Source organism: Castanea sativa, chromosome 5 (assembly GCF_040712315.1).
Source record: "Castanea sativa cultivar Marrone di Chiusa Pesio chromosome 5, ASM4071231v1".
NCBI lineage: Eukaryota > Viridiplantae > Streptophyta > Magnoliopsida > Fagales > Fagaceae > Castanea > Castanea sativa.
In genome coordinates, this window is record NC_134017.1 from 53,987,781 (window position 1) to 54,015,446 (window position 27,666).

The window sequence follows — 27,666 nt, forward strand, 5'->3', positions numbered from 1 at the left end:
TACTCTGCTATACCATGGAATCAATATGCCTTTGACCGTTGTTGCATTTGTTTTTTGTTTTTTGTTTTATTATGTTTTGTTTAAAACCAAGATTGTGCTAAAAACGCAGTTCTAATTGGAAGTCATTTTTAAGTGAAGGGTCTGTAGGATTTAAAATTGATCAAGTTAGTGTGGCACCAAAATCTCCATTTTGTAATGCCTTGAGCCTTGAGGAGTTCAAACTACAGTTTTAGGGGACAGGGAATAAAGGACCCTTTGTTATCTATTTAATATGAGAATTGGGCATGCCAAGAAGGAATGTTTGTTACAGCCATTTTAATTCCTTAATGAAGAAACATTTTAGGAGGGTATTCAAATTGTACGCAAGGGTGGCCGAGGCCAAGAGCAGAAAATGAAGATATATGCCTCTGATTTTTTGATAACTGAAAGCATAGTGGTGAACAAACAAATGCTTATGCAGAGGATTGTATTGTTGATGCGATACTAACTAATGTGCGGGTCTCGTGTTGTGAGAGGTTGGGTGTATACACCTGAAACATATATACCATCTCGGAACGAGAGGAGCAAGAGCTGGTCAATAAAACCAGAGATAACAAATCATATGACACGTGAGAATGCAGGAACAAGCATTTAGCAATACACGGGAAAGAAAAGACTATGGAGGAAAAGGCGAAAAGCTTGGGGGAGCAATTGAGGGTGAGTGATATGCTTGGACCTTAATAAATCTAACATTAATGAGCCCTAACAGATCTAACATCCCTGTACAAACTTAATGTGGCAAATTTAATACCAACTTGAATCTAGAGAGGGATTCTCAAAAAAAAAAAAAAAAAAAATATTTATATTTTATACAAGATATAATTTTTACTCTAGCCTAAGTTAAGTGTATATGTGTGTGAAGCTCTTTCATGGAAACTTGAACCTCGGCTCGTGCCCCTCACACCCTACAAGCACTTGTGGAGTGACCATCGCACTAAGGGTGTGCGGTGGTAAAAAGAGAGAACTTGAATTTGGAGAGAAGCATGATATTCATTAGAAGAGAAATGTTGAAGTTGGAGAACGTCATGAAGGACATGATGACGAGAGAGAGAGAGAGAGAGAGAGAGAGAGAGAGAGAGAGAGAGAGAGAGAGAGAGAGAGAGAGAGAGAGAGAGAGAGAGAGAGAGAGAGAGAGAGAGAGAGAGAGACTTAATCCTATTAGACCCAGTTTCATTTCATCAAAATTATTTCCATTGCAATAGAACAACCTCACAACACACCTCAGAAAAACATCAAACTTTTGCTAATTCAGTTGTGTTCTTCCCATTATGAGCCTTCCTAAAGAAATGCTTGGCATAATCTGTAAAAGGAACTTGCTTGTATAGTGCTTTCTCCACCCCTGCAAACACTTGTGAGAAAGGACCAATCATGTCACATGGCCTAGGATTAACGAAAATTGGAATTGAAGTCCTACTCTTGCCTCCATTGGCAACAACACGATGCTCAATGCTCTTGTATCAACCATTGCTCATTATTTGCAATGCATCACCAACATTAATCACAAGGGAGCCACTTATAGGTGGAATATGAACCCAACTATTGTTGTTTCCTCACACGTAGAGTCCACCAATATCATTCTAAAGGAGGATAGTAACGGTTGACACATCATAGTGATGACTTACTCCCACTGTGAGCTCAGGACTAGGACATATAAGATAGTAGTTAAGGTTAATTCTCTATGAACCCATTAAGAGAGATTCTTTTGTCTTATCAATTTCTTTCACATTTAATCTTTTCATTAGTGCCTCTAATAACCTTTTGATAACCAATTCAAAACTCCTCATGTATTCCAGAAATTGATCCCTAAAAGCAAACAACAATTAGTTCACCGATAAAAGTAATTTAGTTTACCAAACTAAAGCATGGACTAAATTGTAAATTGAACCCTTTTAGTTTAAAGTCATTTTGATTTTGTCCAAAAATTTGGAGTGTAAACCCTAATATTATATAAGCCTATAATCTATATTGCTTGGTTGTGATGTAGCTGGGGACTAGGTATTTTATAGAGAGATGCTACGTCCACAACATTTTTACAACAAATCATAGATGGTTAATTGTTATTGGTTCAAATTTGAACTTAACATGAAGATTACTTTTTTGCCCTAACAATAACAACCAGTAACAACCTACCATTTAGGATTTGTTGTAAAAATGTTGTGAAAATGTTGTGTACATATCATTTCTCTATTTTATAAGCATTATGGGATGTTGGGTGCTAATTGGCTTGTGTGCGGGTGTCTATATGCGTTGGTTGTCGTGTGCCTCTCAAGAAATTGAAGGCAATGGTGGCTTGTCCAAGTTGTGATTTGCGCTGGGTAAGTGAGAAGTTTGGAGGTGAATTAATTAGGTATGAAAAAAAAAAAAAGGTTTGACTCGTTTGAGATGGATTTTTGATGGTGGTTCATGGTGACTGTGCATTGGCGAAGCCAAGATTTTGTTTGGGGGCCAAATTGTGGTATAACATATTAGTCAAAACAAACCTCCACACACATGCATAAACACAAATACATATAAACCTTAATATTTTAATATTAGAGTAGGTTATAATTTATAGATATGTTGTATACAAAATTATCATCTTTTAAAGTTTAAACTCCTCTAAATATAAAAAAGTTGTCTAGTTTGATATGAGACATACAAGAATATCAACAAAAAGAACTTTAGTATATCCTATAAAATTTGTGCTCAGTATTAATCTTTCATAGGATAAAATTCTTTTATAATTTTCGTTGTGAAATTCATAAAATTTTTATTTTCAATATATATTACAAAATTGTCTACCAAAGTTAATAAAATTTATTTTATTTGAACTACTAAAGTCTTCAAACACACTTATGATCCAAAATTTCAATAGATACAAGAGCAATTTTTACTATAAAAGAAGGAAATTGAGAAAACGTAAACTACCTTGTCTCTATAACTATTAGACTAATTAGCAAAATTTTCTATTTATAAGAGCATTATTGGACTAAGTCAAATATTTGGGGGAAGGGGGCGGAGCTCCTATAATTTTGAAACTAAATCTATTTTTCATAATTGTACATACTATAAAAGATTTTTTAAAAGCGCCAACCATGGCTATGGCTCTGCCCCTATGAAAGTGGCTTTAGTTTTGAAATAAGACCAATAATGGTGGTTTAGATAGGGTACGCCGGTTGTGGATGGTGATGGCTTTTGGTGTCGATGGTGCCTCTTAAAGAAAAATGAATTACATAAAATTTAAAAATAGAAAATGAAGAAAAAATAACAATATTTTTTTACAAAAAAGAATTTTTTTTTGAAATGATTTAATTAAAACGACACAATTTTTAAATAAATTGAGGTTACACTTACACTCAAGAGTACTGAGTGAAATAAAGTCACTCAAATAAAATTATTATATAACTTTAAGCGGTCACAATCCAAACTTTTAAGTTTTAAACAACAAAAGATGGGAAAGAATAAACGTTGTTTCCTAGTGTTGTTCCTATGGACCTCAACGATGGTTTGAATGAAAAGAGAGGGAAAGCAAATGGAACCACCAGTAATAAAAGCGTACTAGAAGATACACCTATATATATAGGAATGGTATGAATATGAGAGATAGAAAAAATGTTATGGCAAGCAATCCTAAACATCAAGTAGTTAAGCTCAGTTAATTCATGATAATGGAGTCTAGGCTTAGAACCCCAAGAGATAGATCTTCCATAAAGAAGAGACATGACTTCATCTAGATGAGGAGACATAGTGAATGGATAGGTTGGTCTATGAACAAGAGGCACAAAAAGAGCTTCAAATACTATTTTCTTAGGAACCACTAGTAATAAGAGCATACTAGAAGATACACCTATATATAGGAATGGTATGAACATGAGAGATAGGAAAGATGCTATGGCAAGTAATCCTAAATATCAAGTAGTTAAGCTTAGTTAACTCATGAGAATGGAGTCTAGGCTCAGAAACCGAAGAGATAGATCTTCCACAAAGAAGAGACATGACATCATCAAGATGAACAAGAGGCACGTAAAGAGCTTCAAATACTATTTCTTAGTTATTTGAAATTCTTCACCTCAAATCCAAGTAGTCAAGAAGTGACCATCGGATGAAGCAGAGTGGATAAAGAGATTCGAATAGAATTCTCTAATCAGGGCACCAGGAGGAGACACTAGACTAGTACAAAGAGGCAATCGGCTCCTAGACTCTAGATTTTTTTTTTGAAAAACAAGTCTAACTCATCTAGCTTACTCTGTCTTTCATTCCAGATAGATCTACACTTAACCAAAGTCTCAAACTTTTGAGCATTTGGAAGAGTATGAAACCTAGTTTAATCAAATTCCTCATCAGAGGTAGAAGTGGACCCTACAAATATTTTGGGTTTGGTTTTGACATTTGTTTTAGCTTTCTTAGGGGCCATTTCTAAGGATCTAAAGAGGGAGGAATCAGAACAGAAACACAAAACCAAGGGCAAACTACGTTAGAGAGATAAACAAGATATATACATACATATATATATATATATATATATATATATATATATATATATATATATATATATAATCTTCAAAATCTATATGATGCATTGACTCAACTGACGCATGAACTAATGCAATGAGGTATTCAAATTCTTATGATTTTGAAAAATTGAACTAGAAAATCAAGTTTTATGAAAAATCCCCAATTTATGAAGAACATAAACCCTAATTTTCCAAAAACACCCAAATTGAGAAATTGATTATCACAACAAGTGTAAAACATGTTATAATCAAACAATTAATCAATGACAATGGTTAATTTTACCCAATTGAACAAAATCCCCAAATTCTCAAGAATACATGAACCCTAATTTCGAAAATTTTCACAATCCATGAAAATTTTCAAATTAAAGTAGAGGAAACATATATATATATATATATATATATCATGCATAGACAAAAACCCATTGAACAAATTAGCTCAAAACGCCAAAATCATCAAAATCCCCAAAATATTTGAGTTCAAAAATTTTAGAGAAAATGTCAGATTAATGCATGAATTTATGTAATTTGAATGAAAAGAAAGTGTAAAAAAGTTTTACTTGATATGAGAAAGAAAACCCTTGAAGCTTTGACTCAAAAAAGACAATTTTTTTTTTGAAGAGCAATTGAGAGGAGTTGAAGAGAAAGAGAGAATAGGACAAAATTGATCTATCAAACCTTAAGAATTTGAAATTTTGGAATTTCGATCGGTCGAGAGGAATCGAGCAACGATCAAAAGAAGGTTTTGAAAATTTTTGACTGATTGAGGAGCAATTGAAAAGGAATCGAGAGAGACAAACTTTTGGCCTAAAAACTGGATATTTTCGATTGGTTGAGGATCAGCTTCGATTGATTGAGCCAGTGAAATTTTTTTGAAATTTTGAAAATCTTGGAAATTTTGCTGGAAAATCAACTAAAAACTAGGAGTGTGCGTAGTTTGGTCGGCTCGGTTTTTTTCCAAATTTATTACCGAACCGATAGGAATTGGTTTTCTAATAATTAAAATTGATGCATGCTGCTTAGGGTCAGTTTTTCGACCTATAGTGGTGTGGTTTTTTGTGGTCAGTTTGGTCAATTTGTAACATTAAAAATTCTATTTTTTTTTTAATAAAAAAAATTTGTTCAACTTGTTCACACATAAAATCTGTTCAATTTGTTTAAAAAATAGCAACAAAATTAGTTCAAATTTCACAGAAACTTCATAAAGTTTTTTTTTCAACCTGTTCACATATAAAATCTGTTCAATATGTTCAAGAAAGCAACAAAATCTGTTCAAATTTCACAAAAGCTTCATAAAAAAGTCTGTTCAACTTGTTCACACAAAATTTGTTCAATCTGTTTAAAAAATAGCAACAAAATCTGTTCAAATTTCACAAAAACTTTTTTAAAAAATATGTTCAACCTGATCACACATAAAATCTGTTCAAAAACCTGTTCAATCTATTCAAAAATCTGTTTACACAAACAATCTGTCCAAATTTTATCATTTCATACACACATAAACAATTTGTCTAAATTTCATCATAAACTTGTCCAACCTATTCACACATGACAAATTGTCCAAATTTTTTCATTTCATTCACCATGTAATTTTTTTTTGAAATTGTCTCAATAAGAGCGCAACTCCCAAAACACTATCATGTAGCATATAATATCATTAGTGTCACTGAGTGTGTCAGTGTCAATAACAATAAGTATTAATGTATCCACTTAATAACGTATTATAGAACCATTTGTCGGTGTCCACAAATGCCAAAATAAATATATATAAATTAAATTAGCATTTAGGCAAAAAAAATCCTAGTTGCTTGTATCCCTAATGATAATCCCACTCATTAATAACTAAATAACTACCATTAGTGAAAAGTCCATTACCAATAACATGTATAGATATAATTAGTATATAGGCAAAAGAATGCTAATTCTCCTAAGTTCATTTGTCCAATAAGTCTGTGCACTATGCATCATTTTAGAACTCCTACAAAATACAAAACAAAACAAAATAAACACGTGTTAATAACAATAAAACTTTTATAAACCATAAAATATTTATAATTAGCACAAATGAATGATAATAGCAAGTATACTTACATAATACTAACTACTAACTAACTCCAAACAAAGAGCAGCACATCACTCATCATCATCCAAGACAACGGTACTTGGATCCTCCTCCATAGGCATTGAGCAAACAGATGCAATTTCTACAATCCCATTCCAAAAAAAAAAAAAAAAGAAGATTCTTAAGCATTGCACAAATAAATAAACAATTGATGCATACAACAAATAAAATTAACAAATATATATATATATATTATCGGTATCAATCTCAAAACCATCCATATCCTCCACATTATCCATGCAAACCTGAAGCTTTATTGGTTTTTTTTTCTTTGCATTCTTCTACCAATTCTAGGTACAAATAAAGGCTTCAATTATATTAGGAGATAGTGAACTACGGAACAAATCCAAAACACAACCCCTGTACTAAAAGCAGACTCGGATGCAACTATAAAAATAGGAATAGCCAATACATCACGAGCAATTTGGGAAATGACTTGATATCTAGAAGAATTCATTTCCCACCATATTAAAATGTCAAAATTTTCCATATCATGGTCCTCAAAAGATTCCAACAAATACCTATCAAACTCAAATTTGCATTCCACACTGTCCTCATTTGCCAAGTGTTGCTTAAACATATTATTATAACTTTTAATGTGATCAGACAATAAAGCATAACCAACACTTGGCCCGGAGTCCCTAGACAATGAAGCACTACTACCACTACCATTAGAACTCAAGGCTCTATTTTGACCCACTCTTTCCATATACAACCTCTCCAACGCATCCCGAACCCTAGAGCTCATTGCATCTCCCTTATCCTTTCCATACCATTCCCTGAACCAAAACTTGACATACTTCAATCTATACCTTGGGTCAAGAACAACAACAACAAAAAACATCAAATTGATATTATCTATACTTCCCCAATATTTATCATATTTTTTTTTTATCTCTACCACCATACTCCTCAAAAGTGGATCCCCATCAACACTACACAACTACTGCAATTGATCTTCAATGTTAATTAGCTCATGGAAGTATGTATTAGAAGTGACAAACAAAGACCTAGAAAATCTAAGTGTCGCCTCATAAAATATGCCAAAAAATTTCAAAAAGGTCTTGACATTTTCCCAATTAAGATAGTTAGGAGGATCAATGGGCTTTCTCCCATTTTCATCCGGTTCACAAAAATAAAGTTTGTAATGTCTATCCTCCTCTTCCAGCCCATCCTCCTCTTGCAACCTATCAATTGCTCTCACAAATTTCAAAGCACAATCTAATATGAGATAAGTCGAATTCTACCTTGTTAGCACATCAAGGGACAAAAAAAAATTGGCTTTAATTTTCTTATTTTCAACACATTCTTGAAACTTCTCAAACCTTGTGGGAGAGGCTCTTACATATCGCACTGCATTTTGAATCTTGGCAATTGATTTATGAATGGACTTCAACCCACTTTGCACTATCAAATTCAAGATATGCACACAACAACGCATATGCATGAACTCACCACCCAATATGCTACTATCTCTTTCTTTTGTTTTCTTCTTCACATAATCAATTGTCACATCATTAAAACTAGCATTGTTCGTGGTAATTGTAAACAACCGGTCTACACCCCACTTCAACAAACATGACTCAACCGCCCTACATATGGTGTCCCTTTTGTGATTAGCTATAGGGAAAAATTTTAAGATTTTCTTTTGGTAAGTACAATCCCCATCAATGAAGTGTGCGGTGACTATCATTTTGTATGGAGGTCCAAGTATCCGTTGTCACACAAACCCGTTGCCCAACAAAAACCCTTCCCAAAATATCCATCTCACTAGAATAAAACTTCATACAAGCCCTTGCAATAGTAGTGTGATGGGGAATAGGAAACCTAGGCTCAACTATTGCCATAAATTCTTAAATGCATTGACGCTCGACAAATTTAGAAGGTAATTCAACAATAATGATCATCCTTGCTAGCACCAACCTTATCCTCTCTTCACTATAGTTTGCAACCACTGACACATTTGGACCACTTTCTCCTTCCCTCTTAGCTTGGAAAGATAGTTTTTGCTTATCATCACAGGAAAAAGGTCGCTTCTTACACGCCTTCATGTGGTGCAACATGCCCTAAGTACCATTTTTCTTACCATGGAAATTAAATCCATAGCTTAGTACAATTAAAATCTTCTACAAAATAGTAAGCCAAAAGACTCAAAAGAAAAGAAAAAAATTTTAATTCCAATCCAACTTTAAATAGTAAGATATACACATAAGATGAAGGCATCATTTTATTTAATTCTTGAACAATACAATTCTTCTAAGAAATTGTTATTTTTTTCAACTTTGAAGAAATATTGTTACCAAGAAATAAATGTTCTCTTTCACAGTTGTCTAATTTAGAAAAAAAAGTTGATGATCAAAACATTTAGAAAAGTGACTTAAGACTTACGGCCAAAATGGAGGTTTGACCCTTTCACCAAAAATTTATAGCATTTTGCCCCATTTCCAAAAGTATATAGGGGTATGCCCTTGTTTTTAAACTTGACATCAATGTAATTGGGTTTTGCACAAAATTCGATGATCTTATAGTCAAGTTTTTATGAGATTTTTGCCACATTGGCTCATCAACGTGACATTTTCATTTTTTTAATCTGTACATAACTTGATAACTTTAAAATCGAGTTATATACCCGACTATAAAATTATTGAGTTGTGAAAGAATTTTATTAAAGTAAAATCAATATCGCTAGAATCAAGATATACTTACGTTATACCATTACATCTGCTCCCATTCAGACTGTCTTGCTTTTAGTCTGAACTGAAATCCACTGCTACTCCACAAATCCACGGCTGCTTCCATATTAAATTGAAATTTCTATCACCTCAGGTAAAAAACCCATACCAGAATTTTATGGCAATGGTATTGTCATTTAATATTTGATTTTTTTTTTTGTTGAATGAGTGTTATGTGAGTACATTGGTGTGATTTTGTTTGGTTGTTTGTTGTAGTATGTTTTAATCATAAGAGAATCAGAATCTTTAGCATAGCAAGAAGTAATCAACTATATACCTTATTTTTCATAGATTGTTAGTGAAATGAAGGATTTTGTGAGAGGTAGTGAATATTGTTATTTTGTCCCTCTAATGAAGCGACTATAGGTAGTTGGTTTTGATAAACTTTAAAGAATTAGTATAAGAATTTGATAAGTAGCATTTACGGTCATGTTGATAACTCTAGAAGGCTTTTATTAACAAATCAACAATGTAAAAGCAATAAAAGTGGTTACTATAGGCAAAATTGTATGCTGGTCTTCCTATCTATTATTTGTTAATATGCGTCCATAGGTGATGGGACTCACATATCATGCATTAATGCATTCCATACTTTAGTTGAATGTACATAATAATCATTGTCAGACAATGGAAACAACACTACGTCTTACATAGAATGTCTGGACATTAACAACAACGTCTAATCTTTGTAGGTAGGAATTTTGGAAATCATCATTGTTTGAATCTGAGAAGTCTGAAATATCTTTATCATCGTCTAAAGTAGTAATTTCATTAATAGACTTGATGGCTCGCTCTGGTGCCTTCCCTGATAGATATTTCCTAGCCTTTTGGACTGTATGAAAACAGTCTAGTCGCCTTTGCATTTGATTGTTCTCCCGTTCAAGATAAGCAAGTATGTTGGTAGGTTCGTCTCTAGGTAACTCGGCTGATCGTGTCTTAGGAACTCGTAACCCATGCCATTGATAGTACACCTCCAACTCACACCTCTTCTCGTATAGCTCTGACCATGGTTGTTATATTGTGGTGAACTCTGTTGTGGTGGTATCTATACTCAGTTGTGCAGATTTGATGACCATGATGTGTCTGACGCATCCTAGAGTCTCGTACGTGTATATTGGAATATTAACGAAATCTCTTTTCTTTCCAACCCATTTCCCTCCATAATGGTCTGTTTATGTCTATAGTTGTTGCTTTGTTGGAACTTGTGATGATGCATTTGTTGAAGTAGATCCAAACTTGTTTTGCATTGTATGTTTTGAGCTTAAGGCGTTGCGACTCATAACTTATTCAGTTGAAGAAGTTAGTGGGATATAAATAATACATTTAGTATTGTGGTGCATTTATAAGCTCATTGCATGGTCCAAATATCATAAAAATTTTTATATACGAGTATCAGGGTTGTCATGTTAGTACAGTGAAAAACGGTACATGAACGGGAGTACCCATACTCCCATTGTTATAGTGTATTTCCACATGTGTATAGTAGTATAAGTCAATTATATTTGCATAGTTGCTGTGTGCTTGACCAGATCCTCATCACTGATTCACACAGTGCCATGCATTATGCATCATTGTACAATTATTCTTTTGTTTATGTTACGGGTCATATGATAGATCTAGTATGTAAAACTACATCAATTTAGAAATGTCTTAGTCGGGTACCATGTTATGCAACTATACATTATTTACTAACAGTTGATGCACATTGTTAACTCGATCTTTTGATGTTATTGTAGTCAGCGTCAATGGCTGGCCCTTATTGCTATAGGCCACACGATGTGTTCACCAAGATGGGTTGTTGCTGGGTACTAGAAGATGAATTCCGCAATCTAATCAATCCTAACCTGTGAAATAGTGCACAGGTCCACAATACCATGAGGGCGGAGTGAGACTGGTTACTCCGTGAACAAGAAATTTTTTATGATAAGATGGTTGGTTATGAGCTGCCAGTGCCTCGATGACTCGCATCGCAGATGCCAAGAGACACTATAGACAAACTTCTTAGAGCATTGTGTTGCAAAAGAGAAGAAAATAATCGAATGAAAATACGTCTCAATCGATATCAGACCAAGGTGGAGATTCGAGAATCAGTGGAGTGTAAGTTGTATGAACATGCACGATACATGCAATCACTTCTTGCAGTAGACATTTATCAGTTGAACATGGAGATGTTAGATGAAGAGTAATCGTGTTGTGGTCCACTCACACTTTGATGTATAACTATTATCCTTAATTATGTTTTAGATGTATGTGTGTCACTGTTGTTGTATTCGTACTGTGTAGGGAATAATGGTTATGTTTAGTGGACAATGTAAACCTTATCATCATTTGCACAAATATGCACGTCTGATGCGTAATCTTGAATGACTACTTATAGCAAAGAGGTAGGCAATTTATTAGATGCATAACATATAATACCTAAATTTTCTTACACAGGAAGCCATCAGTATGCATGACCGGCATATCGACTAACTAACATTACCAACATTGTTAACTTAATACTAAGAAAGGGTAGTAGTTACGTATTCAAACGTTACCTACAAAAGTTTGCATAAATGTTCACATGAAGATTGTTCACGGGACTGTGTTTGAGCTGACCGTACTTAGTGAAACAGTGATGGACTGTTGAATAGCACCATGTGTTGGCATATGTGGTTTGTTCAATGTGATCGATATGACTAGACATGGGGCAATAGTGTTGGTAATTGGAAAGTAGGGTTGGAAAAGGACCCCAAGAACATAGATATTGTGATTTTGTGATGGTTTGAGGACATTTTGATTTCCATGTTCATATATTTGATAAAACTGCCATTGAGATTCAATATCCATCGAGGAAGAATAGTGAAATGGAAGATCGAGAATAAATGGAGAGTTTGTGGTGACTAGTAGGCACGATACGTGCAATCACTTCTTGTAACTGGCATTTATCAGTTGGATGTGGAGATGTCAAACGAAGAGTAATCGTGTTGTGGTCTACTCGCACTTTGCTGTATAACTATTACCCTTAATTATGTTTTAGATGTATGTGCGTTACACAGGATACCATCAATATGCATGACCTGCATATCGACTAACTGGCATTACCAACATTGATAACATAATTCTAGAGATAGTACGCACCTTACATAAAACCTAGCTAGGTGATGTAGTACATAGATATTTATTCTGACAGGTAGTCCTTGTAGCTGAGGACACTATTATGTTCCATTGGGGTGAGCTTCCTATTGGTTGCAGTAGCTTGCTTTTCTGCAAGCTGTAGCAGGTGATACCTGCACCTATGAAGGAACATCAAGTTGTTCTCCTTTCAGATTTTGGCCATGGCCCACCTATATTGGTCCATGGTCCACCAAAGGTGCCCAGAGTAGAAGAAGATCATTATGTAGAGAGTTGGACTCATTCATGCGGTACTCCCATTCTCGCCGCAGTCTTGCATGATATTCCCTCTCATTGTTATCTCTCTCCCTTCTGTAGTTATTAGGAAAATGGGGAAGGAGCTAGTTACGCATCGACAATGAAAAAGGTGAATTTGATTGAGGTATATCTAGATGTGATGCTTACACAACTATATATAGAAGGATTGCATGGGCAACTGTATGATGTGGTAGTGTTGGCCATGTACAAGTTGTTCAGTTAATAGTAATTGGTACATGAGTCAGCTTGATTAATTGATATGACTAGATTGGGTGTAGCAGTTCATAATTGGTATAGGAGTAAGCTCAACTGCATAATAGTAATTGGTACATGTAGGTTGTTCACTTTATATGACTAGACTTGGTGCAACAATTTCGAGCTGATGCAATGAAGTGCAGCAGGTAATAGAAGTATACACGTGAGAAGGGTAATAGGGCTTGTGTTTGATCTCACTGGACAAGGCGAAACAGTGATGGGATGTCGAACAATACACACATAATTGAGAAAATAACTCGACTCAATCGTAACGTTTGTTGGCGTGTGTGGTGTGTCTGATGTTGTTGACATGACTGGTTTTGGTACAACAGAGATAGGTCCATGCAATGTAGCGCAGAAGCATGTGTAATTAATCACGTGGATGTGTTTCTATCTCAGTGAGTATGGTGAAATTGTCACAAGCTATCATGTAGCAGTGGAAAAGTTTGCCGCATTAGTCATTTGAACTGTATTCACGTGATTCGGTTTGATATGACTGGAATCTGGGCAATAACAACAGGCTGATGAGGGTACAGTGAGAAATTTTGAGTACATATTCACAACATGTAGAGATTATTCACGTGAAGCAGTTTGATAGGACTAGACTTGGTGCAAAAGTAGCTGGTGGATCAAGTTACTCTATTTTTTTTTGGACTGATATTGTTTCTGCTCTTTGAGGTTTTGTGGGAATTTAAAGTTGTTGTGTGAGTTACCTTGTTGTAGTTATTATTACTATTGTAGTTATTATGACTATTACTGGTCGCTAACCCATGTGATGCATGGGCCAATTGAACAACACGATGAAGAAATGATAGTGAATAGCATTATAAGACTTCTATAAGATTAACATTGGTATACTCCATTCTAGTAGCGTGAAAGCAAAAGAATCAATATTTCATAAAAAAAAACCCTTAGACCTAATGCGGGAGTGCATGAGGTCGTGCCAAGTGTCACTCTATTTTTATTAATTTTTTTTACTGTTACGCAAAGCTTAACCTAAACATATTTTATAGTTATCTCATTAATTTTGTAAACTGATTGCACTACAAGGGTTCATCAATAAATTTCGTAATGAAAATATGATACATGAGGTACAGTCCACATGTGGACCAAATTCAGAATAATATAAATGCTGATTTAAGAGGGAAAAAATATCCAATATTAAACCCATACATAAAAAAAGAGAGGTAAAAAAAAAAAAAGAGAGAGGTCAATCACTAGAAAATATATGACTGAAAAGCATAACCTGCAATAAAAATAGTTGCTGAACTTCCTTGGCTAGCTTGATCCATTGCTCTAAGGAAAATCTCCTAGGTGGTTCATTGGCAATATCAAACCCTATAAATCGAATGTGCTTTCACAAACCTTCAATTTGTATTAATAATTACTATAATCTAATAACACGTGAACGCTGTAAAGAATTATGAAATAAATCTTATTTACATTTTTGGATCTACTTGATATTATATAGAATCACATAATAACATAAAAAATTCTTATAGTTAAAACCATTTCAATAATACTAATAATAATAATGATGGGCAAGAAACTAACCATCATATTAATATATCAAATTACTTTCCACAGATACCATGTTCTTCAAACTGCCACTAAAATAACAAAATATACAACCGGCTAAAAGTCACTACACAGAACTGTCATGCAATTCTCCAAATATGCTACAGCAACTTCAAAAACTTCGTCTCCCCCTTGGGTACAATGGTTAATGGCAATCATCAAGAGTCAGATGGTGGAGAAGGTGAAACAGGGCGTCTATAGTCAGCTAAGTTCACTCGTAGAACTGCAACCTTGGCAAGAAGACCATCTAAAAGTTGCCCATGGGTTGCTTGAGTCATCATAACAGTCTCCATCATAGCATGAAGAAAGGAAGGAGGAGGGCTTGTATGTGTTGCAGTAGTAGTAATGTGAACATCTACCTCATCATCACCATCCTCGACAAAAGCAGCTATGGGATCCCCATGCATGTCCTCATCAGTCACATCTCCAATAGTAGACCGTACTTGTGGTCTCTTGGATGAACCAACATTGGGGTCGACAAACTTCTTTTGGACACTTTGCTGTTTCAGAAATTTGGCTCTTATGGGGGCAAAGATGTGGACCAACTCTTGGGAAGGAAAGTTCTGTAATCCTAAGTATTTGAGGACCCTATGGATGAAAATTGGAAAGAATAGACCATGCCTATTATACTTACTCCTATGCACCTCCACAATGGTTTTAATGAAAATGGAAGGAAAACAAATGGAACTATTGGTGATGAGGGCGTAAAGAAAGAAATACCTGTCTATAGGGATTGTATGGACATGAGAGATAGGGAAAATGTTGTGACAAGCTATCCTAAAGAAGATATAATTAAGCTCAGTTAACTCAGTTGAGCTAATACTTGGGTCAGAACCCCAAGTGATTGATCTTCTACAAAGAAAATCCATAACATCATCAATAGGAGGAGACTCAGAGTATGAATAAGTAGGTCTACAAACACAAGGTACATCAAGAGAATTGGATACTATGTCCCTAGTTATTGTAAACCTTACACCACGTATCCACGATGTTTATTAATGACCATTGCGAACATCCTCATACACCGTGAGATTTGAATAGAATTCTCCAATCAAGTCAATTGGAGAGGGTTGTATATTTGTACACAGAGACAACCAATGCCTAGACTGTAGATTCCCACGGACAGAAGAATGCAATTCATCTAGATTGATTTGCCTTTCTCCCCAAATAGACTTATACTTAATCAAGGTTTCAAAGGTTTGCTCATCTGTGTGCGTTTCGAACCTTAATTGACCAAACATCACTTCAGGTTCGGATGCAGCCCCATGTACTCTTCTGGCTTTGGATTTTCCCCTCTTAGCCCTCCTTGAAGCCATAACTAACTGATGGTCAGCAATGGAAAAACGATTAGCTCATAAAATTGCACCCAAGTTAAAAAAAAAATTAAAAAAAAAAATTAAAAATCGCATTATGAAGAGATAAACAAAGCACCCACATTCTTATCCTCCTACTGCACAAGATGCATAAACATGCATTATGCATGAAATACTACTTTAGTAAGCCCTAAATATATTTGGCAGTAATCTTGATTAGGAAACAATATTAATCAAAGTCTTAAACAATTATTAAGAATAGCTTAAAGAGGAAAAACTACTTCCAAAAATACTCATCAAAGTAACGATGAATGTTTCAGTACTAAATACTCATTTCCCAACTTCGTTTAAATTTTTTCATACTTTCTCACCCACCAACACACAAACAGCCACGAGGACAAATATATACACACAAACATGTATTCATTTTCCATTTGTACCTTCATATATTTTATATATATATATATATATGTATATATTTTATTTTCGACTTGGTTTTCCTAATCCATCAACCATACATAATATGCTGAACCAAACCCAACTATTAAAGCCATGAAAGGTGTAGAACTTATCAACAACTAAGTTTGCAATGACCGGTATTGAACAAAACACCCACGTTCAAGAAAATCCCCTATTTCACATGCAAATCCCCAAATCCCCAACTTCTGTATTTCATCAGAGAGCATGACATTTTTTAATGAGATGTATAAAACCCGTCGACAAAATGCATACACAAGGGCCTATTAACCAGTTCTGACATTTGCACCCACAGTCATGAAATCCCCAAATTGTCAAGCATGCATTATCAGCCCTAGATTTTTAGTTTTCAACAAAATCTAATGTACTTTTTGCAACTATATAGTATTAAACAGGCAAACAACATTCATACTACTTAACCCATTAAGTATTTCAGAGCCAAACACCCAATTTCATCACAATCTACATAGACGATGAAGTTTGAAATTGAGAACAAAACTTAGAGATTAATGCACCACCATGTGTAATTTTAAAGACAATAATGCTTAAAAGAGTCTTACTACATAAAATCTTCGAAGAATTTGTGTGGAAAATTATCTAGCCAGATGTATCGAGAGTAATCGAGCCCATGCACCTTAATTGCTGCAGATTCTGCAGAAATTGTGAATTTATCATCGTGGGTTAGAACCAAACTTGATTTTTAAATAATTGAGTTACTATAAGTAACTCGAATATTGAAGAATCGAGTTATTGAGTTACTCGATTATTAAAGAATCGAGTTATTCTCTTTGGGATCCAAATGCAATCTCAACTTTGAACAAATCCAGATGCAATCCAAGAGGAATCGAAGTGTCCAGGGGGATATTGTGCATAACACGATTTGTATATAATTGAGTTACTTACGCGCAACTCAATAACAAGAAAATCGAGTTATGCCCTTTTGGATCCAGATGTAGTCCAGAACTTTGGACAGATCCAGATACAATCCAGGAGGAATCGAAGTGTCCAGAGGGATATTGTGTATAACTCGATTTCTATATAATCGAGTTACATGTTAAGAGCCATCCCCATGTCTCCATGCTCTTGCTTTCAACAACGGCAAACGTGAGTGGATAAACCTTGTTGTTACCATCTGTTGCCATTGTTATCAACATTTTTCCTTTGTACTTGCCATAGAGGTGCATTGCATTTATGCTTATCATCGGCCTGCAATGCCTGAACCCTCTAATACACGGACCAAAATCCCAAAACGTGGAGTTGAATATACAAGTCCTTGGGACACTGGGGCCACACTTTAGCAAAGTTATAGTGTTTGGATTTTCATCGTCCAATGCCGCTAGAAACGGTGGAAATTTCACGTACGACTCATCAAAATCCCTGTAAATACGTGCAATCGCCTTCTGTCTCGCGTCCTAAACCTTGTACGTAGTTACTTCATGCCCGTGCTTTGCATGCAGCATACAAAGTAGGTCCTTTATGGATCTTGTAATGTCCTCTCGTATATATTGCTCAATCGCAATGGAAATGAACCTTGAATCCATCATTCGTCCATCGGTTGCTACTAGGTTGGATGTGCAACTATAGGGACCCTTACATCTAGTGACCGCCACATCTTGTGCTTCTTGCTACAAATAGTCCAAACTAACCACAAAATTGCATCATGTATGCATCGCACTACCAGCCTATTAGAGTCAGACTTGATGTATTTGTATTGCTTATTATTCTCCATAGAGTGCAGGGTCAACACATACTGAACAAAGACTTTATTCTTGAATAGAATCCCCTTTGCCAGCTGGTCACCTTTTTGCCAACTTGTAAGAAGTTCTATATCCATATAAGGTGATGAGTCATTAATATTGTCCCATGTGTTTGATGTGAACCATTCTGGGATAGGAACTGTATTAGGGCAAGCCTCTTCGTTGTGTTCGACCTGTAGTTCATCTAAGAACTTCGGATTTTCCACCAGTCCATCATTATCAATGAACTCTTCATACATATGTCGGCTGGCATCAATATCAAATCTCCCGTCCATATAGGCTTGGACATGTTCATATGCGTGACTAGACCCTCCCACCTCATGTGTTTGGGTGGCGCCCAACACTTCGGCTTCTTCAATGTTGTCCAAATCATCAACCGCACTGCATGGTTGAGTGTTGTAGGGCAAAGGCGGCATTGGCAACAAAAGGATACACATCAATCAGAGATGAGTGTGGCTCTTCCACCCCACTGGCATGCTGCGAACTTGCACCAGGATGGAACCCAACAACCTCAACAGTTACATACAAGTCGGACGTTATGAACAGAGGGTTCTGCTTAATTACTGCCCACATCATGTCCACGTCATCATCGTAAAGCAACGGATTTGAGGAGTAGAAAACTTGAGTATTCACAAGTAGCTAAGGAGCATGGTACACGATGGATATCTTATGTGACTCCCTGTCCAACCCTAGAGTTGCCATTATCTTCCGGTGCATTTTTCTCAAGTGTGTTCCACATTTCAACTTAATGAACTTCTGCTTTAGTGACTGGCCTTTATAGGACAGCCCCTGCAAGTCATGGTAATATGCCTCCCCATCGTAGAAAACGTAGAAGTAATGATGACCCATGGCAGACTTGGATAAATGTAATTAATTATGGTTATCATGCATAAGATAGGGGGTTATGTTAACACAACTGTAATAAATCTTTATGCACGTGAAAGTACAATGAAACTTTTACAGACACACTATAATGATATCCTAAGTATTGTTAAAAAACTTGATTCATTTGTACACAAACATGCACTCAAACTAGAAAATTTAAACCCATGATTGTTTGTTACATTATTGTTGTGATGATAAGTACATGTGAACACCAATATACATATGTAGGAATGCAAAAGTGTACACACACACACACACACACACACACACATATATATGATCATATATTTGTAGGTATGTTTGTTTATATATAGATATATCTATACATACACATTGTAGAGAGGGAAAATTCCCGACCTATCACAAGCTGACACATCATACTACCAAAGTCCACAAAATACAACCAATTACAAAGCGCCACGTACTGCTGCTAGGTTTTGCCATCGCTATTCAGAAACCAATAGAAATTTGCCAAGTGTCATTGAAATAAAGGCATGAAACTGCATCAGCAGGTGTAAGCAATGACACAAGCAGCTCCGCACGTGTAAGCAGTGACACAAGCACTCAGCACATGTAAGCGATGACACAGGCAGCCTCGCACGTGTAAGCAGTGACACAAGCACTCAGCACATGTAAGCGATGACACAGGCAGCCTCGCACGTGTAAGCAGTGACACAAGCACTCAGCACGTGTAAGCGATGACATAAGCGGACCAATCAAACTCCGCCACGTGTCGCTCACCTACCCCTAAACTCCTATAAATAGAAGCCTTCCTAAAACATTTAGGGGGACACAGAACAGACAGACAGGACTGAGACAGAAGGAAGAAGATATCTTGAGTTCAGAAATCCAGAAGCTCTGCCGGAATCAAACCCCGAAGCCTCCAAGAACTTCAAGAACTTCAACCTCGAATACAAACAACATTCGAAGCAAAATCATCCAAACTACTCGTCCAGATCTCAAAGTCCACTGGAATCAAGCTTAAAAGCCTCCAGAAACCTCAACAAACCACAAATTGGTGAAGCTCTACGGAATCAAGCCTCTAAAGCACCGAAGAACTTCCACCACAAACCTTCAAATACGAAGAACAATCAAAGAGGAATCATCCAAATCATATTCCTAAATCTCAAAGTTCACTGGAATCAAGCTCAAAAGCCTCCAGAAACCTCAACAAACCATAAATCAACGAAGCTCTACGGAATCAAGCCTCTAAAGCACCGAAGAACTTCCACCACAAACCTTCAAACACGAAGAACACACGAAGAACACGAAGAACACGAAGAACAAAGAATTTCTAACAAGCTCATAGCCAGAGATTCATTGTAATTCTGTTTCAAAGATCTTCGATCCATTCCTCAGCCAAATTGAAGAATATCTTATGTTCAAATCAAAATCACATTACCACAATTACAATCAATAAATCTTTCAAGGAGATCGAATCAGAGGATCACTCATTTGTAATTACAGAGAATTGTACCACACATTTATCAATACAAATTCGTATTTGTGAAACTATTTTACTTGTTTGATTTATTTCGAACTAAGAAATTTAGTCGTCTACACACATATATATACACACACACATAGTGTCACAATCATACTAAAGTGTAATCAGAAGCATACTAAAGTGTAATCACATTCATACTAAAGTGCCACAGTAAGTAAAGTTTTTCTTTTCTTTCCAAAAGTCAAGATATAATTGCAGTCTCATATATTTACAGCTTTGTACCTATTAGGGGAGATGTGCCACAACAGAGAAGAAGGTGAAGATGTTGGGGTGAGAAGGAAAATGCCAACATGATGGATATGAAGATCATAGGGCCTGTTCAGACCACCCAGACCATTCTTAAGCTTTTCAGAACTGAATAGCCAAAGCTATGCATGGGTTCTGATAAGTGGTCCCGGGGTAACAAATCATAACTCGATTTCTCAGTGGCTAAGTAACATTAAAAAAAAGCTAATGATGTAATGGCAATTTCAGATACTCGATAAATAAGGAATCTAGTTGTGTGTAACTTGATTCTAAAATTATCGAGTTATGTAACTCGATTCTTAAAATATTGAGTTACTCTTCCCAGGTTCTCTATAAACACCCACACCTACTCTGTTATTAAGAAGATATGCATCCACCATTCTGGTGCAAGGACTTTGTAGGATAGCGCATTCAGAGACGGTGAAATACTACTTCCAATTGATTTTTGAAGGTAAGACTGGCATGTTGTATATGATCGATCTCTCTAGATTTGTAATGCATAGAAAGTATCTGCATAGTATTCAGTACTTATGCATGTGTTGAAAGGAATGCTTACTGTCTAGGTAACTACAATCTGTCAACTATGATTTGGTATTGCGTAGTAGGTGTCCATTGCATGTGTTTGAAGCATATGAACTTGTACAAGTTAAGTCATTTAAGCTACCCCCCAATGTCAATAGGTGCAACGTCTAGCATTATCAGCCCAACAGTGCGTGTTTGTAGAGCGGGATGGGATGTAGCTACGTTGTGTTTAATGGCCGTGTTCAAGGCATATACGACAGTTGGCTACATGTGAGCAGACAAGTTCATAAGTTCCCAAACACCAATCACAAATCATATAAAGATCGAAGGGAAGCAGAAGCCGCATACATGAAGTATTTTCATTATAATGGTATGGACGTGCAAGGTGGTGTGTCTGCATCAAGAGAAACTTTGAACATGTCAACCTCAAGTCCACCGAACATGTCTCCAAGCGAAGGAACCAACTATAGCAGTGGAGACATTAGGAACACCTTGTTGAGGTATCAGTTGGAAGTTGCCATTCAGGAGCGTGACCACGCAAGGATGATTGCAACCTTGAGTGCGAACATGTTGAATGAAGTGGTGGCCCATGTTCTGAGGGATGTTGAAGTCGATGAACCAATGTGACAACGTACGGGTAAATGAATGCAAAATTATTACTTCTTGTTGTGGTATTCTATAAGATATGTATATATGCCAAGTAAATAGTTTCGTGCGTGTGGTTTAACTAGAAGTGTCATCGTTTTCTAGTTATTTGACTAGCAGTGTGGCTATTTTGGGAGCATGTCTTACCATTTTGCGATGCATCAAACAAACTTGCTAATTGTTTCATTTATCACACTTTCTGGTTAACCTTATTATTTTTGAGAAGCAGTACTTTTTTTATCTCGATTCATTGATGACCCAGTGGAGGATGTGCCTTAACACGGAAGCATGAAATGTTAAAAGGAAATATTTTAAAAACGTAGGATACAATCTAACTAAAAAGATTAGATAATGAATGATCAGCCGCATGAATATATTAAATTTATTCCAGCCAAATCAACTGACAATATTAGTTACATGGAGGGAACTGGGAAGTCCACAAAGAACACCTGGTCCAAGTCCACTATGCACATAAGACCTCTACAAGAGATGAACACCCGAGACAACAACAGAAATTATATTAGATTTTACCTAAAAGGTGCCTACAATCATGCTAGCAAGATACAACTAAATATAATTAAGCGCTGGTAGAAAATCTCTAAGGAAGCATATGATTGAGTTATAGGTGAATAAATTCCATTGTCCACTAATTCACCTTTGCCTCAATTGTTTTGAATAATTCAATTAACTCAATTATATTAATTGGATTTAGGCCAAATAAACAAGCTTGGTACAAACTATAAAACACAGCTCAAAACCCAATTCATGAAAAAATACGCAAACATGCACTGTTGTACTTCCAATTCCCTCCCTGCCCCCTATAACTGTCTGTACAAACTAAATAGCAGAGACATCTCCAAAAGCTGGACAAGGCGACTCCATTGCTGCTCTCTTGCAATGCTATCCCTATATGTACTGGTAGTCCTTGTAAAGGCTCTAGCAGTCGCGACCGCAGCAAATACATGTCTAGAGGGTAGAACCTGCATCATCAGACAAATCAGAAACTTATTAGTCAGCAAACTACCTGTGTATGATTGCAGTCAATTGACACGTAATAAGGAAAGCGGTCAATACATGCGTATATTAATATAACATAACATGATCAAGTAGTGTACTATATATTATAATAAAGGCTCTAACGTTTTGTCCAGCTTTTCATAACAGTATCATGAAATTACTTCTACCATTATCACGTCTTATCAAAAAAAAAAAAAAAAGTATTAGCACATGAATTTGTCTTCCCAATCGTGTGTACTGTAAAATATGCTCAAATATCATCATCAACTCTCTACATTCATCAACAAGAGTAAAAATCAAGTCGTTAGTTAAAATCTGCCCTTTAGACGAATTCAATAACTACCTTAGCATCAAATTCAAATTGTAAACAGTAAAATCCACCCTTTTGTGGGTTATATTATAAATACCTTAGCTTCCATTTCAACTTATAAACAGTATATGACTAACAACGAGAGACCGTCATGAAACTTTTGTATTATGCTGAAATTTATAAACAACAATTGAATATTACACATATAGAGAACATATTGTTTATAAAAAGAGAAACACTCAACTTATTAATTCTATTACGAAATATATACAAATTAATGTAACTGATGTCATCTTAACAACGTAATAAATAAAGTTTTAAATCACCTTTTATTAATCAAAATGTAAAATTTACATGCACGAGAAAAGTTTCTCAAAAAAAAAAAAAAAAAATGCATGAGAAAAATTGTATAGTATCCTAACTTCACTCTTATTTTACAAAAAAAAAAATATGATTGTGAACATCCAAGAATTTGGATAAGAAGAAGTGGCTGTGAGAGTACTCTTTTATTTATTTATTTTATTTTTTATCACAAGTTGCAGTACTCTCTTTGGCGGCAGAAAGTATCCAAAACACTGAACCAGACATACGTATTATATTGGACACCACTAATCAAACAGTTGATCAAACTGGTAAGAATAAGATTCACTGGGGTCATGTCAAATTCAGGGTCAAATCTATTATGGAATGCTATTCAATAATCTTAAGAGCCTAGCTATATGTATAACTTTCTCAACATGGGGCGACGCAATAGGACAGTGCATTTCACCCATTAAATGTGAGATGTATAATTGGTCTCACAAAGTCATAGTCTTCAAAGTGTTCCTAGAGGCTCTTGATGCAAATTCCCAAGTCCATTAAGATTTTTTTTTGGGGTGGGGGGGGGGGGGGGGGTGTGAGGCACGTCTAACTTTTTCTTCACAGCAACACTTGATGGGTGAAAATTTATTTCATTCCTTGAATGCTTTTGCTTCTCATCTCATATGAGGCCTTTAAAGAATGCCCACTTCAAGACTCAATCTCTTTAATTCTCACTCTCCCTCACTTGTTCTCTCTCTCTCTCTCTCTCTCTCTCTCTCTAGCTAGGACTTCTATATAAATGCCTGAGCATCTTTCACATATTTCATGCAGTGTCTTATTGGCTCAATTGTTATATATGGTCATGACTCATGAAGAAGGAGATAGAGATATGGTTATGGTGGGTGAGTAGCTAACCCGTGCGAGAAGCAGGGCACGTGCAAGCTACAGCTCTAGTGATGGCTAGGTGAACTTTTGCACGTGCTCCCCTTCTCCAACATGGTTTTCTCTCCCTTTCACTCATCTACTTGGAGAGGTGCACAAACATGAGAATTTGTAAGATAGCAATGGTATAAACTACCTTCATTTTTATTTTATATATAAATATCACTACCTTCACTTTTTCTCTCTTTATTTATTTGTCTACTTCATGACCTTATGTTTCTTGTAGGAATGCATGCCCTCTCTCTATAGTTGCATAGATATTGGAGTAGATGAGGGTAAACAAACATGGGAATTTGTAAGATATCAATGGTATAAACGCAATTAAATTTTTATTTTTATATATGAATATCACTACCTTCACTTTTCTCTCTTTATTTATTTGTCTACTCCATGACCTTTTATTTCTTGTTGAAATGCATGTCCTTGCTCTATAGTAGCATAGATATTATATACTGAAGATGGGTGTCAGTGTACTATATAATTGTGCTGGATATTTGTTGAATACTGCTGTACAGTTATTGTGGTACAGTACTATAATCCAATCGGTTGCCAGAAACACGGGTGTGACATATGGAATATAGATGGGTCTTGAGAAAAAGGGAGAGAGAAAGAGAGACAGATCGAGTTGACATATACGGATGAGCTATGAATTAGATAATGATGACCCACACCTCTCAATTTACTGTAGGTATGGCTCAACTTTCTTTGTTACAACTTACAATAACTATACCCAGAGGATAGAGTCTACTAGACCACACACATGGACTGTTTTATTACTATACACGCATTTACACTTTAGGGTTTTCATGTACCAAACTATTCCAGAACACAATTCAGTTAAAACAAATAAAAAAACAAAACAAAACTATTCAAAAGCATAGTTGGTCATAGGCTGCACATTTTGTACCCTAGTAGAGTTTCTAACTGTAAAGTTTAAGTTTTAGTGATAGATATTTTGCTATATAAAACCTTCGCATGAAAAGTTCTTTAATATAAGTGCTTGATAAACGATAGTGAATAGCAGTTTAGAGTTTTGAAATTGTAAAGCATGAACATTGATGGTAATTTAGCTTTAACTTTAAAATTGTTTTCTTCGCCCGCCGCGACCCAATAAATCTCTTTTTTAGTGGTTAAACATCCACTTCTTTGCTTAAAGAGCCTTTCAGTTCAAAAGGTACTTTAAGGTACTTTAACGCTATCCTTAAGTGGAAATGTACCCTTTCCAATTCACACGTGAGAATGGAAGCAGCCAGTTGTTCTTGAAAATTAGAACACAAGGATCCATTAAATCAGTGAATTACCTACAGATTTCCTAGATAGTGGACATAGATTGTTTGAAGTCTACTTCCATGACACAGCCTAAACCATTATTCTCTAATGAATAAATATTTACACAATATATGGGAAAACACACGATAATGGCAACAACAAACACATGTAACGAAATTTTACCTGAAATGCGCCATCACAGCAGCATGAACACCCTGCCCTCTCTGATTGCTCAATGACCTTTACGTTTCTGCCCATATGCCCTCACAGGTCTCATCTTACCTGTTTCATCAGACACAACAACGTAATTAAATGAACATATTCAATTAAAAGCACAGTATAATTAGCTCAAGAAGATGGGAAGTGTAGATGAATTACATACCATCATCGGTTCCGCAATTGGGAGCGTGCGCAAGAGGGGGTTGTGATCTTCGCAAACCCTCCACTGGCACAATGTTCTCACTCAGTATCTGCTCAATTTGTATAGCCTCTTCTTGCGTGGGGGGGTTGGAGATGAAGGTTCTATGGTGGGCTCCACATGCACTAGAGGTGGGGTGGGCATGCTTGGTGTGGGGACAAATATACATCCACCATCATGGGTAGATCCACTAAACACTAGGGGCGACATACGGGGGTACTGTAGTGGGTCCTTGTACTCCTCGCTAGCACCACGAGTCATAGTCTGGGCTGGAACAGTGTCCTCATGACTGGTGGTGTGGGATGGCCTAGCAGCAACATTAGACGTGCATCTTAGTGTCCTGCTGCTATCATTAGACAATACCCAATCACCCTTAGGCCATGTTTCTTCTACACCCGACTCATCCCCTTCCTTGTAGATGGGTTCCGGCTCGGTCGTACATCCGGGACTAGCTTGACCACCTCCATGGCGTCCACACCCTTAAGACCCACCACTTCGCCTCTCACGACTTGGGGCTTGTGTACCCTTGTCGGATGCTTCTGTGAGCACATCCGCCAATTTAAGTCAGCCCAGCTCCTCCACAACCTCTAGGGTCGGCTTAAGGTCATTGTACATGTCAGAACCAGGGTTGCACCTTCGTAGAGACCTAAGTGTCGACCGAACCTACAAAACAAGGGTGTCATAAAAGCAAGAATGCAGGTATGATGCAAAACTATAATAGGGGGTCATGTTGGTTGAAAAGAAAGCATGCAGCAACTCACGCATGTTGCAAAACTGTAAAAGGGGAAGGAATTGTTGCCTCACCATGATTTCCGAATACCTAGACTCTATTGTTATGTACTCAACAAGGTACATTGTATCACCATCCAGCAGAGGGGCAGTGCGAACAAGTTGCCCTCAGTTGCCCCATTGCTGCATATGGATAGCATGTTCTACTGCCCAGTCCTTGTCCCATTTACCTTGGAGGGATATCTTGTGAAGGTCGCTCGACGTATCCACGAACTCTAGACGCGGTTGCTTCATCCCAAACTGACGGAAGATATGCTTGGGATGATACCCCTTCACTATCCAAAAATATATCAATGGCACCTTGGCCATCCAAATATGTTGGCCGGCAGTGCAATACTTAGGCAGGGAGCCTAGCACATTTGTGTACGGCTCCCATACAATCTACATAAGTGGACAGCCAAAATCAAATAAATTATCAACTTCCATAAAACCACAAATGTCTAAAATTGATAAAACCATATAAACAGGTATGTGAAAACACTATATTAATGTCCTTATATGGCACATAATGTATTATAAAGTAGGCATGTTCCTAATTTCTTGGTAGATAATTTCTATTCATAATGTATTATAACGAAACTTGAGTTCTATTAGCAAAAATAGTATCAACAGATTGGTACTCATACTAGGTGAATATTA

The 27,666-nt window shown here is 36.2% G+C and overlaps 1 long non-coding RNA gene and 1 pseudogene across 1 annotated transcript; both read right to left on the bottom strand.

Annotated features, from left to right (window-relative positions):
* Nucleotides 1-1,271: 1,271 nt before the first annotated feature.
* On the bottom strand, nt 1,272-8,705 carry LOC142635416 (feruloyl CoA ortho-hydroxylase F6H1-3-like; annotated as a pseudogene).
* Nucleotides 8,706-22,842: 14,137 nt separating this feature from the next.
* LOC142636015 (uncharacterized) lies at nt 22,843-26,299 on the bottom strand. The gene is made up of 3 exons (XR_012844237.1): nt 26,203-26,299; nt 26,004-26,102; nt 22,843-22,962 (listed from the first exon to the last, which is right to left on the bottom strand). It is a non-coding gene; the product is annotated as an uncharacterized LOC142636015 (long non-coding RNA).
* Nucleotides 26,300-27,666: the final 1,367 nt, after the last annotated feature.